This window comes from Dromiciops gliroides, chromosome 3 (genome assembly GCF_019393635.1).
Source record: "Dromiciops gliroides isolate mDroGli1 chromosome 3, mDroGli1.pri, whole genome shotgun sequence".
NCBI classification, from domain to species: domain Eukaryota; kingdom Metazoa; phylum Chordata; class Mammalia; order Microbiotheria; family Microbiotheriidae; genus Dromiciops; species Dromiciops gliroides.
In genome coordinates this window covers 28,218,978-28,231,277 of record NC_057863.1, presented here as the reverse complement: position 1 = coordinate 28,231,277, position 12,300 = coordinate 28,218,978, and the positions used below count along the sequence as shown (strand labels likewise).

Here is a 12,300-nt window from a genome sequence, read left to right as displayed (position 1 = left end):
GATTTGGAAGAATGAACAGAAGACATACTTAGCAGATATATAGATGGCACAAAGCTCTGGAGAGAGAGCTAACAGATGAAGGTCAGAATTGGCATTCCAAAAGATCTTGGCAGATTAGCAAGTTGGCACAAATCTATGAAAAATGAATTGAATACAGATAAATTCCTACTCTTATAGCGAAGTTTAAAACAACTGAGCTTCCATATATAGGGTAGAGAGAGATATGACCAGAGGGCAGATGAAAAAGAAAAAAAAAAGATTTGGGAATTTATTGTTCTTTAACCTCAATCTGAGTCAACAGTACAATAGGCTAGATCAAAAAGTTAATAAAAAACTTAGACTGTGTTAAGATGAGAGAGACAAGAACCCCGCGGGATTCTTATTGGGTGAATTCTCATCTGGAGAACTGCATTTAGTTCAGTGTATTTTGAAGGACATTGATAATCCAAATGGTCAGTAAGGATAAGAAAGGGCTTCAAGGTGATGCCAAAGAAGGATGAGTGAGGAAGGGGAGGTATAATGAAGATATGATAACTATCTCCCAATCCAATAAGGATTGTCCTGTAGAAGAGATCCTGGACTTTTGGGACCATAAATATGGATAGGGAAGCAACCTTCAAGATCAAAGAGTCCAACTCCTCATTATTAAAAGTAGGAAATCAAGTCCCAGAGAGGTTGTGACTTCTCTAACATGGTATCTGGACTAGGCATTGCCTAAGCCACTATCTAGTGCTCCTTTCTCCCTGCCTGATTTATTCCTCCTTGGTTCTTAAGGAAAGAAGTAGGAGCTATAAGAAAAGTTGCTGAGATAAATTGAAGCTTGACTCAAGGAAGAAAAAGCTTCTGAACTCTTGAGCTGGCCAGGGTGGAATGAGTCACTGCAGAAGGTAATGATCTTCCCTTCTTCTGAGGTCTTTGAACAAAGGCTGAATGATCACTTGTTAGACATGGAGAAGGAAATCTTTGTCAGCTCTGGGTTAGGCCAGGTCATAACTGTGCTTCTTTCCAATGCTCAAATCTGGTCATCCTTTGATTCTGTGATTCATTTAATGTGGAGCTAAGAGTCAAGTTACATAAGTATCACATCCTAGATTTAGAGCTGGAAGGGAACTTAGGGGTCATCCAGTCCAACCCCATCATTTTACTGATGATGAAATGGAGGCAGAGACAGGGGCAACTTGCCCATGCTGTAAATGAAACATGTGGGATTTGAACACCTGTCCTGGCACTCCAGCCCCAGCTTTCATTGCACTGCCCCACAGTGCTTCCCATCTGGTTGGTTAAGGCAACTTGTCCTAGATGCTCAACAGGAACATTTTCTCTGTAGGGAGCTTAGTGGCAGAAATTCACTAACACATTGGAGCACATAATGACACAGCATCAGTTTCTAACCAAAACTACTCATCTTCTTTTCAGTGTTAGATGCATTGTGGGTTGATTGTGGATACCATGTTCATTCTAAGAGCTTGGTCTAAACTAAGGGTTCTTAACTTTTCCTATGTCCCTTTTGGCAAAGTTATGGACCTCTTCTTAGAAGAATGATTTTAAATGTATGAAATAAAATATAATCAATTGCAAGGGAAATCAATTATTTAGAAATATAATTATTATCTGAAAAATAAAATATAAGATTCTTACTAAATATAAGAACCCTTGGTCTAGAGCAGGGCTTCTTAAACTTTTTACACTTCTGACCCCATTTTGCCAGAGAAATTTTTCTAGGACTCTAGGTATATAGGTACATAAAATAGTTTTTTTGTTTGTTTTTTACTTTTAATGTTGCCACTTTTTGTTGACCTCCACTCATATTGGGTTATAACCTAAAGTTTAATAAACTTTTGTCTAGAGTCTATGTCACTATAAATTTTTCTTTGGCCTTACTCCTACTCAGGAAGCCATTTTTATAATAGTGGGATGTGTGAGTGACTGTGTGTGTCTGTGTGTGTGTGTGTGTGTGTGTGTGTGTGTGTGTGTGTGTGTGTGTGTGTGTGTGGTTGGGAGTGAAACAATGGACTAGCTGAAAGTGTTGGAATTTATGAAGTTTCAAGTTGCATGAGTCATCACAAAAATGCAGCCCTGAACCAATCAGGCTTCAACATAACAAAGTCAAGCCTTTCATGATTACCAAGTAAAAGACAGCATTACAGAGTGTTCTAATCCTAATTCTCTAATGAGGTCTCTCAAAGGAGGGCACACTCTTACAGAGATATTCTGAATAAACCCATCAGATTGTCTTGAATTACAAAATCACAGAATTTCATGGTTGAAAGGGACTTTAGGGACCACTGAGTCCAGTCCACAATAGAGACACAATCTTTTCTTCAATATACCTGACAGGCTGTCATCTGTCTTTTGTCTGAAGACTCTAAATCCTGTGACATCCCATTTGACTTTGGGAGAGTTCTCATGGTTATGAGGGATTTTTTTTATTATGAATTTAAAATGTATTGTCATTCTTTACATCTTTCACCCATTGTTCCTAGTTAGTTCTGCCCTCCGTGGTGACTTGAAACAAACTTAATCCTTCTTTCATGTAGCAGTAGTCTTTTCTTCTCCAGGTTCAATAGTGACAGTACCTTCAAATGATCCTTACAAAACACAATGTCCTTCACCATCCTGGATCCCCCTTTTTTTTTTTTTTTTTTTTATTGAGGCAATTGGGGTTAAGTGACTTGCCCAGGGTCACACAGCTAGTAAGTGTTAAGTGTCTGAGGCCGGATTTGAACTCAGGTACTCCTGACTCCTGGGCCGGTGCTCTATCCACTGCGCCACCTAGCTGCCCCGATCCCCCTTTCTTGATGCCACACAGCTTATTAATGCCCTTCTCGAAATGTAGTGCCCAGAAGAGAACACAATATTCCCAGTATGGTCAGATTATGATGGAGGACAGTGTGCCGTTGTAAGCTCTGCCCTTCTTAGAGACCAAGATAACATTAACTATTTGGGCTGCCATATCACACTCACATAATAGTGAGCTTTTGAGCCTCAGTATCCTTTCCTGTAAGACAGGGAAAAAACCGGTACTTACCTCATAGTATAGTTGTGAGGTTCAAATATGATAATGTAGGGAAAGTGCATTTTAAACCTTAAAGAATTCTATAAATGGCAATTGTTTCTGCTTCTGTTGTCAGTTCTATTACCATTGGTGTCAGAGGTAATGGGTATTGGATACAGGGGTACTCTTGTGGTCAAGAAGAGCTGGGTTCAAATCCTGCCTCTGACATGGACTGGCTGTCACTTAATCTTGCAGTGCTTCAGGTAACTCTAGAAGACTGAAAGTTACACACGTTATTGTTCTGAATTGGTGTAGTGTATCCATACCCAGGGTGACCTATGATAATGAATCACCATTTGGGACCATTAAAACAAACCCCAAACTACCTGAGGCTTGGAGTTATGAGCATAAACTGGTGAATGGTTACCAGAAACCTCCTCCTCACCTAGCAAGATCTAAAGGGGCACTTGAAGAAAGGACATAAGGAAAGCAAAGAAAGACAACACTAGAGGGAAAAGAGATGCCAATGAAGGGAAGATATATTCATTGCAGAGGGGAAAGTATGTATGCTACAATGGGCTGCCACATTAAATCTGTTTGTTTTTTCAGAGTTTACCAGGGGCACAGGTGGATTTAACAACTTCAGGAGATCAAATTCACACACTAGCAAAGTTAACAATAGGAAAAAATAACCCTCCAAACTTTCTAATAATCTGTCCAGGGAAGAAGCAGAGCAAGTCTCTTAATGATCCGCTCAGCCTCAGGCACCTGCATTTCAAGTCAGAAGTGCTACTAATTAACCTGCCCACATTTTTATTTCTCTCCTGGAAAGGGAAAAAAGAAGTGTCCCAAGTTATAACTATCTGCTTAAATTATAAAATTGTAATTTAATTTCTGTGTTGTTTTTCTTTAATAAAGCAAAACAAAACAAAAATACCTGAATCCAGCTCAAATAGACTTTTAACAGAATTTTAATGGGTCAGCTTTTTTCAGCTTAGCCTTTCTGAATAGAAACAACAACAACAAGAATAACTAGCACTTATACAGCATTATGCGCCAAGCACTGTGCTAAATACTTTACAAATAGCATTTCATTTGATCTTCACAATAACCATAGGTAGGTACTGTTCCTATCCTGATTTTACCATTGAGGAAAATAAGACAGAGGTTGAGTGACTTGCCCAAGATCACACAGCTTTTAAGTGACTAAAGTTGAATTAAATTCAGATTTTCTTGACTGAGCCCAGCATCCTATCTAATGTTCCATCTGACTAACTTTGGGGAAAATATATGAGCCCCCCGCCCTTAACAAAGGGCTTTGCTAATTTAAGATTATTTGATTTGAGTCAGACTGAAGAGTTAAAAACTGAATACTGAATCCATGAATATATTCATTCTTTCATTCATTCATCCATTCAAAAAACACTTAATGATTTCCTGTTATTTGCTACTAGTCAATAGGGGTACAGATATATCATAACAAGACAAAACAAAAGGCCAGTACTTGTGCTCAGGGAGCTTATAATTTATTGGATGGTGGGATTGGATTTGGAGGATTGGCTAAGGACGTAATTTACAAAGATTTATTTTCTACCTTAAGTATCTACATAAATGTGATTACAAAGTTATATGAGGCAGAATGATCAAAGTTTATCTATATTTATCTATACATACATATTCAAGATTATTTTCTGATGAGTGGAGAGAAAGCCTTTCTCTGGACACATTATACGAATTTGGAGTCTTAGAATGTAGACTTACCAAGTCCACTAAATAATTACTAGAGTCTAACTTCCATGAGAATTGTACAGAGCTGGTCATAAAATTAGCTGTCTTTTCTCCACACACCAGTAGAACTAGGATTCAAAGTAATAGCCTGCACTGATGGCTCCCAAGGTATAGTACAAATGTGAGCTAGGAGCTCAAGGAAAGATTAGTTAACCTTATTATGGCTAAGACTTCATCTTTTAAAAATGAGATGTATCTAAAAGATGCGAAATATGTAGATTAATTTTAAAAATTATCTGGCTGATATAGTCTGTGATAATGCCTTTGGAGCACACTATAGACCACATAGAAAGAGGGCAGAGATGAGAAGTTCAAAATGAATCCCAAATCTGTCCTGGAGAGCTTATGGGAATGGGTCAGAGTTAAAATAGGTCCTGAGAAGCTAGGACATTGAAGCCTATCGAATAGGCCAATGGACAAAAGTGTGCTATATGTCTATTACTCTGCTGAGTGCTAGAAATACAAATATAATAAAAAAGAGGGAAAAACATTTCCTGCCCTCAGGGAACTTATTTCTAATGTGAGAAGATAACATATAAAAGGGAGATGACATGCTAAGAGAAAGGAAAGCTGGGTTTGGTAGGTACCGTTTAGTAGAAAGGTGCTAGCTTGGCAGAAAGATGTTAAAGGCACTGAGGGACATCCCAGGGTAAGACTGTAACTGAAACATGGTGTTGAAGTCCAGAAAGTTCTAAGTATAGCCAGAAGTGGAATCAGAGTTGGACAGTATATGCCCTTCCCCAAAATGGAGGTTTCTAATCAGCCTCACAAGTACATACTGGTGGGAGCTGAACAAAGATGGCAGAGTAGGAGGAAGTAATGAAACTGAGCTCCTATCCATAACTCCTCCAAAAAGATCTATAAAATGCACTAGATTGAATCCCACTGGAGAAATCCAGAAAAAGTCACAGTGAGTCCTTTGTTAGGCCCAGGTTGGCATAGGGAGAAAGATAGTGAGGTCTGTAGACATTGGCGACAGAATCAGGGAAGGAGCACAAGTTGTATTCAGCACTCCAGTGACTCAGGAGAGGCTTCACACTAGCACAAAAGGAGTTTCTAGACTCATACTGGAGTACCTCCAGAGCATTGCAATAGAGACAGGTCCCAACTGGTGGCTCTGTTGCCCCCTATCCAATCTTGGGTCACAAATCTAGAGCAAAGTAAATAAGGCACTTGCACAGTGGCCAGCACAGTGGTGGCTTTGCCTTTCCCAGGTAGAGTGGCCCTGGGTGATGTCCTGAGAAAGGAGGAGATTCAGAAGCCAACAGCAATAGTGGTCACACCTGAGGTATAGGGAAGGGTCATACTTCCATTATCTAGCCCAGCATGCAAAGGAATAACCAAGGCAGAAAATTATAGAGCCTACAATTCTGCCACTTTGAACCAATAGAGATTTCCAACTGGCTGATAAGGGTTGAATATAGCAGAACCTTATGCTTGCACCGACCCAAACCCAGGTCAGGAACTTGCAGAACTCAAACCAGAAGAACAGCAGAGTTTTCCTTGATTCAGACCTCTTTAGGAGCACTGAAAGTTTACAAGTCCCCAGCATGTCCCTGAGATCCTAGAACAATACATCCCTTAATACCCCAAGAATACAGCAACAGGACCAGCCTAGACCTCCCCTCCAGAAATATTGCAGAGTCCCAAAATTAAGTCCCAAACAGGAAATATTTTGGAAGAATGGGCAAACAAACCCCACCATAATGAGCTATTATGGTAGCAGGGACCTTCAAGACATAAACCCAGGAGAATGACTCCAAAACATCTACAAGCAATGTTTCAGAGAAAAACACAGTTTAGGCTTAAGTTCAAATTAAATTCCTGGAAGAAATGAAGCTAGAGGGTTTTTTTTAAGTTAATTTAAAAAATAAATTCAATGAGCATGCTTGAAGGAAAAGTTGGAAAAGAACTGAGAGCTATGGCAGAAAGAATTGGAAATGGAATTAATAGTTTGGCACAAGAGGTATGAAACCTTGCCCAAGCAACAAACTTTCTCAAAATTCAGATTGATTAAATAGAAGCCAATGCTTTCATGATGGAAAAAATAAATATAAAACAAAGTCAAAAGGCTGAAAAAAATGGAAGAAAATATAAAGTCTCTTATAGCAAAAACAACTGGCCTGTAACACAGATCAAGGTAAAAAAAATTAATAATCATTAGAATATTTGAACACCATGACCTGCCCCCCCCCAAGATGAGCCTAGACAGTCTATTTCAAGAAATCTTAAAAGAAAACTGCACATATCTCTTAGAACCAGAAGTCAAAGTGAAAACAGAAATAATTCACTGGTCAATCCTTGAAAGAAACTCTAAAATGAAAACTCCCAGGGACATCATACACAAAATCCAGGGCTTGCAGGTCAGAGAAACAATACTGCAAGCACCCAGAAAGAAAGAATTCAAGTAGTGAGGAGTCACAATCAGGATCACCCACTATCAACAAGTGTAATGATCAGCCAATATTATTCAGAAGTAGAGTATTTGGAATATGATTTTCCAGAAGGCAAAGGATTGGGGTTCACTGAAAAGAGTAACTTAACTAGCAAAATTAAATACAATTGGACAAGGAAAAAATGCATCCTTAATGAAACAGAGGAGTTCCAAGCATGCCTGATGAAAAGACCAGAGTTGTGCAGAAACTTTGAAGTTCAAACACAAGAGTGAAAAGAATAATAAGAAGGTAGCCATGAATAACAAAGATACACTGCTTACATTCAGATAAAGAGGGATGGTATATATGTCCCCTCTGAACACTATCATAATCTCAGGATTCTAATTAGAAAAAAAAAAACCTGGGAGTAGTTCTGTTATTTCTTGATATCTTAAGAAAAGAATGTAAAGAAAGTGGAAAGGGAGTACTGTATGGAAGAAATGAAAGGGGAAATTATCTCACATAATGAGATAATTTCTCCAGTTAAGGAGGAGCTCGTGGTGAAATGGTAGGCACTTGAACCTCACTTTTATCTGAAGTGGTTAAAAGAAGGAAGAATACATGCAGAGAGTTGGCAGGAGAAATACAAGGGGAAGGGGAAAAGGAGAGAGGGGATTAGAGGGAGACAAGATTAAGGGGCTGATGAGTCTGAAGCCAATCCAACTCTAAGAACATATAAAAATGTTTCTAGTTCTTTTTCAGTTGGCAAAGGATGGGAATCTAAGAGTGTTCATAAATTGGGGAATGGCTAAAAAATGATATATTAATGTGACAGATTACTATTGTGCTGAACTATTAGCAGTGTAATTATCAACCAGAATTCCAGAAGGCTAATGATGAAACTTGATAATCACCTTCCCATAAAGGGAAAAAGAAGTCAGTGCAGAATGAGACTTTTTGTTGTTGTTGTTGACATTGATTGTTGAAATGTTGTTGACATGACTATACATGGTAGAAGATGACGAGGCAGCTAAGTTGTGTAGGGACCAATTTTTAATTAGGGAGTGTTAGCTATGCAGCTTGCTGCAATATTGGGGCAAGGAAGGAGACTGACAGCCTCCCTCAAAAACAGAACAGGATTTATTAACAAGAATAAACTTAAAAAACACAAGGAGGATCAGTAGAATTAAGGGAAAGGAAATAAAATGGGGGAAGGGAAATTATACAATCTGAATAACACCACCGCCTAGGAATCAGCTGATTTCAGAAAGATCAGAAGAGGGGACTAGCAGGAGACTTTGGCAAGGAAATGAGAATTATGAGGGTTTAGCATACCTGAGGGAAAGGAAGATGCTAAACTAATGAAGTCAGGGGGGGCAGCAAATGCAAGGTCACCTGACTGACAATTGTCGGCTAGTACTATAGCAGTAATATGGGCATCTTTATAGTCAGAATGTCTCATATAACATCTCCGACTTTTCACATCTAGAGTAGAAGGGACTTATAAATGTGCAAATTCAATTTGAGTAAGTTTACATTTTTTTAAAAAGTTATTTATCATGAGAATCACCAAAAGTAGAGCCATAGATTCATAACATTTTAGAGCTGAGAGGGGCCTATCAATTTAGCTATTCACCTTTCAGATGAAAGAAGTGTAGTCTAGAGATGTTATGACTTGCCTTGGGCCACATAGTTATTTCCAGAGCTAATACTTTAACCTCATCTACTAGTCTTTCTTTCCACTATATACTATTGCCTCTACCTTTAAAATTTATATTGTAGTGCTCACTTAGGCAGCACATATACTAAAATTGGAATGATAGAGAGAAGATTAGCATGGCCCCTGTGCAAGGATGACATGCAAATTTGTGAAGTGTTCCATAAATTTTTGAAAACCAGAAACCTACAATATGCTGTTTACAAGAAACACATTTGAAGCAGAGAGATACACACAGAGTAAATGTAAAAGGCTGGAGCAGAAGATATTATGCTTCAGCTAAAGTAAAAAAAGCAGGGGTAGCAATCCTTATCTCAGATATAGCAAAGGCAAAAATAGATCTAATTAAAAGAGATAAGGAAGGAAACTACAAACTGCCCAGGTTAACTGAAGAGGTTATAAAATTCTTAAATAAGCCCATATTAGAAAAAGACATTGAACAAGCCATTAATGAACTCCCTAAGAAAATTCCCCAGGGCAAGATGGGTTTATAGGTGAATTCTACCAAACATTAAAAGAACAATTAATTCCAATATTATACAAATTATTTGGAAAAATAGGTGAAGGAGTTCTACCAAATTCATTTTATGACACAAATATTGTGGTGATACCAAAAACGGGCAGAGCGAAAACAGAGAAAGAAAATTATAGACCAATCTCCCTAATGAATATTGATGCTAAAATCTTAAATAAGATATGACCAAGGAGATTACAGCAAGTGATCACCAGGATAATACACTATGACCAGGTGGGATTTATACCAGGAATGCAGGGCTGGTTCAACATTAGGAAACCTATTAACATAATCAACCATATCAATAAGAAAACTAACCAAAATCATATGATTATCTCAATAGATGCAGAGAAATCTTTTGAAAAAATACAGTGTCCATTCCTAATAAAAACACTATAGAGCTTAGGAATAGGTGGAGCTTTCCTTAAAATAATAAGCAGTATCTACCTAAAACCACCAGCAAGCATTATATGTAATGGAGATAAGTTAGAGGCCTTCCCAATAAGATCAGGAGTGAAACAGGGATGTCCATTATCACCCCTATTATTTAATATTGTACTAGAAATGTTAGCTTTAGCAATCAGAGAAGAGAAAGGAATTAAAGGAATTAGAATAGGCAAGGAGGAAGCAAAACTATCAATCTTTGCAGATGATATGATGGTATACTTAGAGAATCAATTCAAAAATTACCTGAAACAATTAACAACTTTAGCAATGTAGCAGGATATAAAGTACATCCACATAAATTGTCAGCATTTCTATATATGACCAACAAGGTCCAGCAGCAAGAGATAGAAAGAGAAATTCCATTTAAAGTAATGGTAGATAATATAAAATACTTGGGAGTCTACTTGCCAAGACAAACCCAGAAACTCTATGAACACAATTACCAAACACTTTTCACACAAATCAAATCAGATCTAAATAATTAGAAAGATATAAATTGCTCATGGATAGGCTGAGCTAATATAATAAAAAAAATGACAATTCCACCCAAATTAATGTGCTTATTCAGTGCCATATCAATCAGACTAACTAAAAATTATTTTATAGAGCTAGAAAAATAATAACAAAATTCATCTGGAAAAACAAAAAGACAAGAATATCAAGGGAAATAATGAAAAAAATGCACAAGAAGGTGGGTTAGCTGTACCAGATCTGAAGCTCTACTATAAAGTGGCAGTCATCAAAACTATCTGGTACTGACTAAGAAATAGAGTGGAGAACCAATGGAATAGGATAGGCACAGGAGACACAGTAGTAAATGACATTTGTAATGTACTGTTTGATAAACCCAAAGATCCCAGCTCCTGGGATAGGAATTCAGTATTTGACAAAAACTGCTGGGAAAACTGGAAGATAGTATGGCAGAAATTAGGCATAGACCAACATCTTATACCTTATACTAAGGTCAAAATGGGTACATGATTTAGACATAAAAGGTGGTACCATAGGTAAATTAGGAGAAGAAGGAATAGTTTACCACTCAGATCTTTGGAAAGGAGAACAGTTTATGACCAAACGAGATAGAGAATATTATGAAATGTAAAATAGATGATTTTGATTACATTAAATTAAAAAGGTTTTGTACAAACAGAAGCAATGTATCCAAAATTAGAAGGGAGGCAGAAAGCTGGGAAACAATTCTTATGGCCAGTACTTCTGATAAAGGCTTCATTTCTAAAATATATAGGGAACTAAATCAAATTTATAAGAATCCAAGTCATTCCCCAATTGAGAAATGGTCAAAGGATATGAACAGGCAGTTTTCTGATGAAGAAATCAAAGCTATCTATTGCCATATTAAAAAAAATGCTCTAAATCACTATTGATTAGAAAGGTGCAAATTAAAACAACTCTGAGGTACCATCTGACACCTATCAGATTGGCTAATATGACAAAAAAATTAAATAATAAATGCTGGAGGAGTTATGGAAAAATTGGAAGACTAATGAATTGTTGGTGGAGTTGTGAACTGATGCAACCATTCTGGAGAGCAATTTGGAATTATGCCCAAAGGACTATAAAGCTGTGAATAACCTTTGACCCAGCAATACTACTTTTGGGTCTTTTTCACAAAGAGATCATAAAAAAAGGAAAAGGACCCACATGTACAAAAATATTTATAGCTGCTCTATTTGTGGTGGCAAGGAATTGGAAATTGAGGGGCTGTCTATCAATTGGGGAATGGCTGAACAAGTTGTGGTATATGAATGTAATGGAATTCTATTGTGCTATAAGATACAATGAGCAGGAGGAGTTCAGAGAAACCTGGAGGCTCTTGTATGGGCTGATGATGAGTGAGATGAGCAGAACCAGGAGAACATTATACACAGTATCATCAACATTAGGTGTTGATCAACTATGATAGACTAGATTCTTCTCACCAATACAATGGTACAAGAAAGTTCTAAAGGACTCATGATGGAAAAGGTTCTCCAAATCCAGAAAAAAAGGAACTGTGGAATATGGATGCTGAGTGGACCATTCTATTTCTTTTGTTTTTGGTGCTGTTCATTTTCTGTTTTGAGGTTTTTCATTATTGCTCTGATTCTCCTCATATAACATGACTAATGCAGAAATATGTTTAATGTTATTATGTATGTATAACCTATATCAGATTACCTGCTGTCTAGGGGATAGGGGGAGGGAGGGTAGGGAGGAAGAAAAATTTGAAATTGGAAATCTTATATAAGCAAATGTTGAAAACTATTTCTACATGTAACTGGAAAATAATAAAATACTTTTATTAAAAATTATATTGTAATTAAAATGACCAACATCAATAGAAGGAGATTCCAAAGCACCAAAACTATAGGACATATATGTATTCATATATTGGCATGATTTGGTTAAAAATAAGCACTGGGATTCAAGGCAAAGGATACCTGAGCTCCTTCAGTTGGCTTGC

General features: G+C 37.4%; 1 non-coding gene across 1 annotated transcript; it reads left to right on the top strand.

The window, feature by feature from the left end:
- Positions 1-8,939: 8,939 nt before the first annotated feature.
- On the top strand, positions 8,940-9,046 carry LOC122752123. The gene has a single exon (XR_006355921.1). It is a non-coding gene; the product is annotated as a U6 spliceosomal RNA (small nuclear RNA).
- Positions 9,047-12,300: the final 3,254 nt, after the last annotated feature.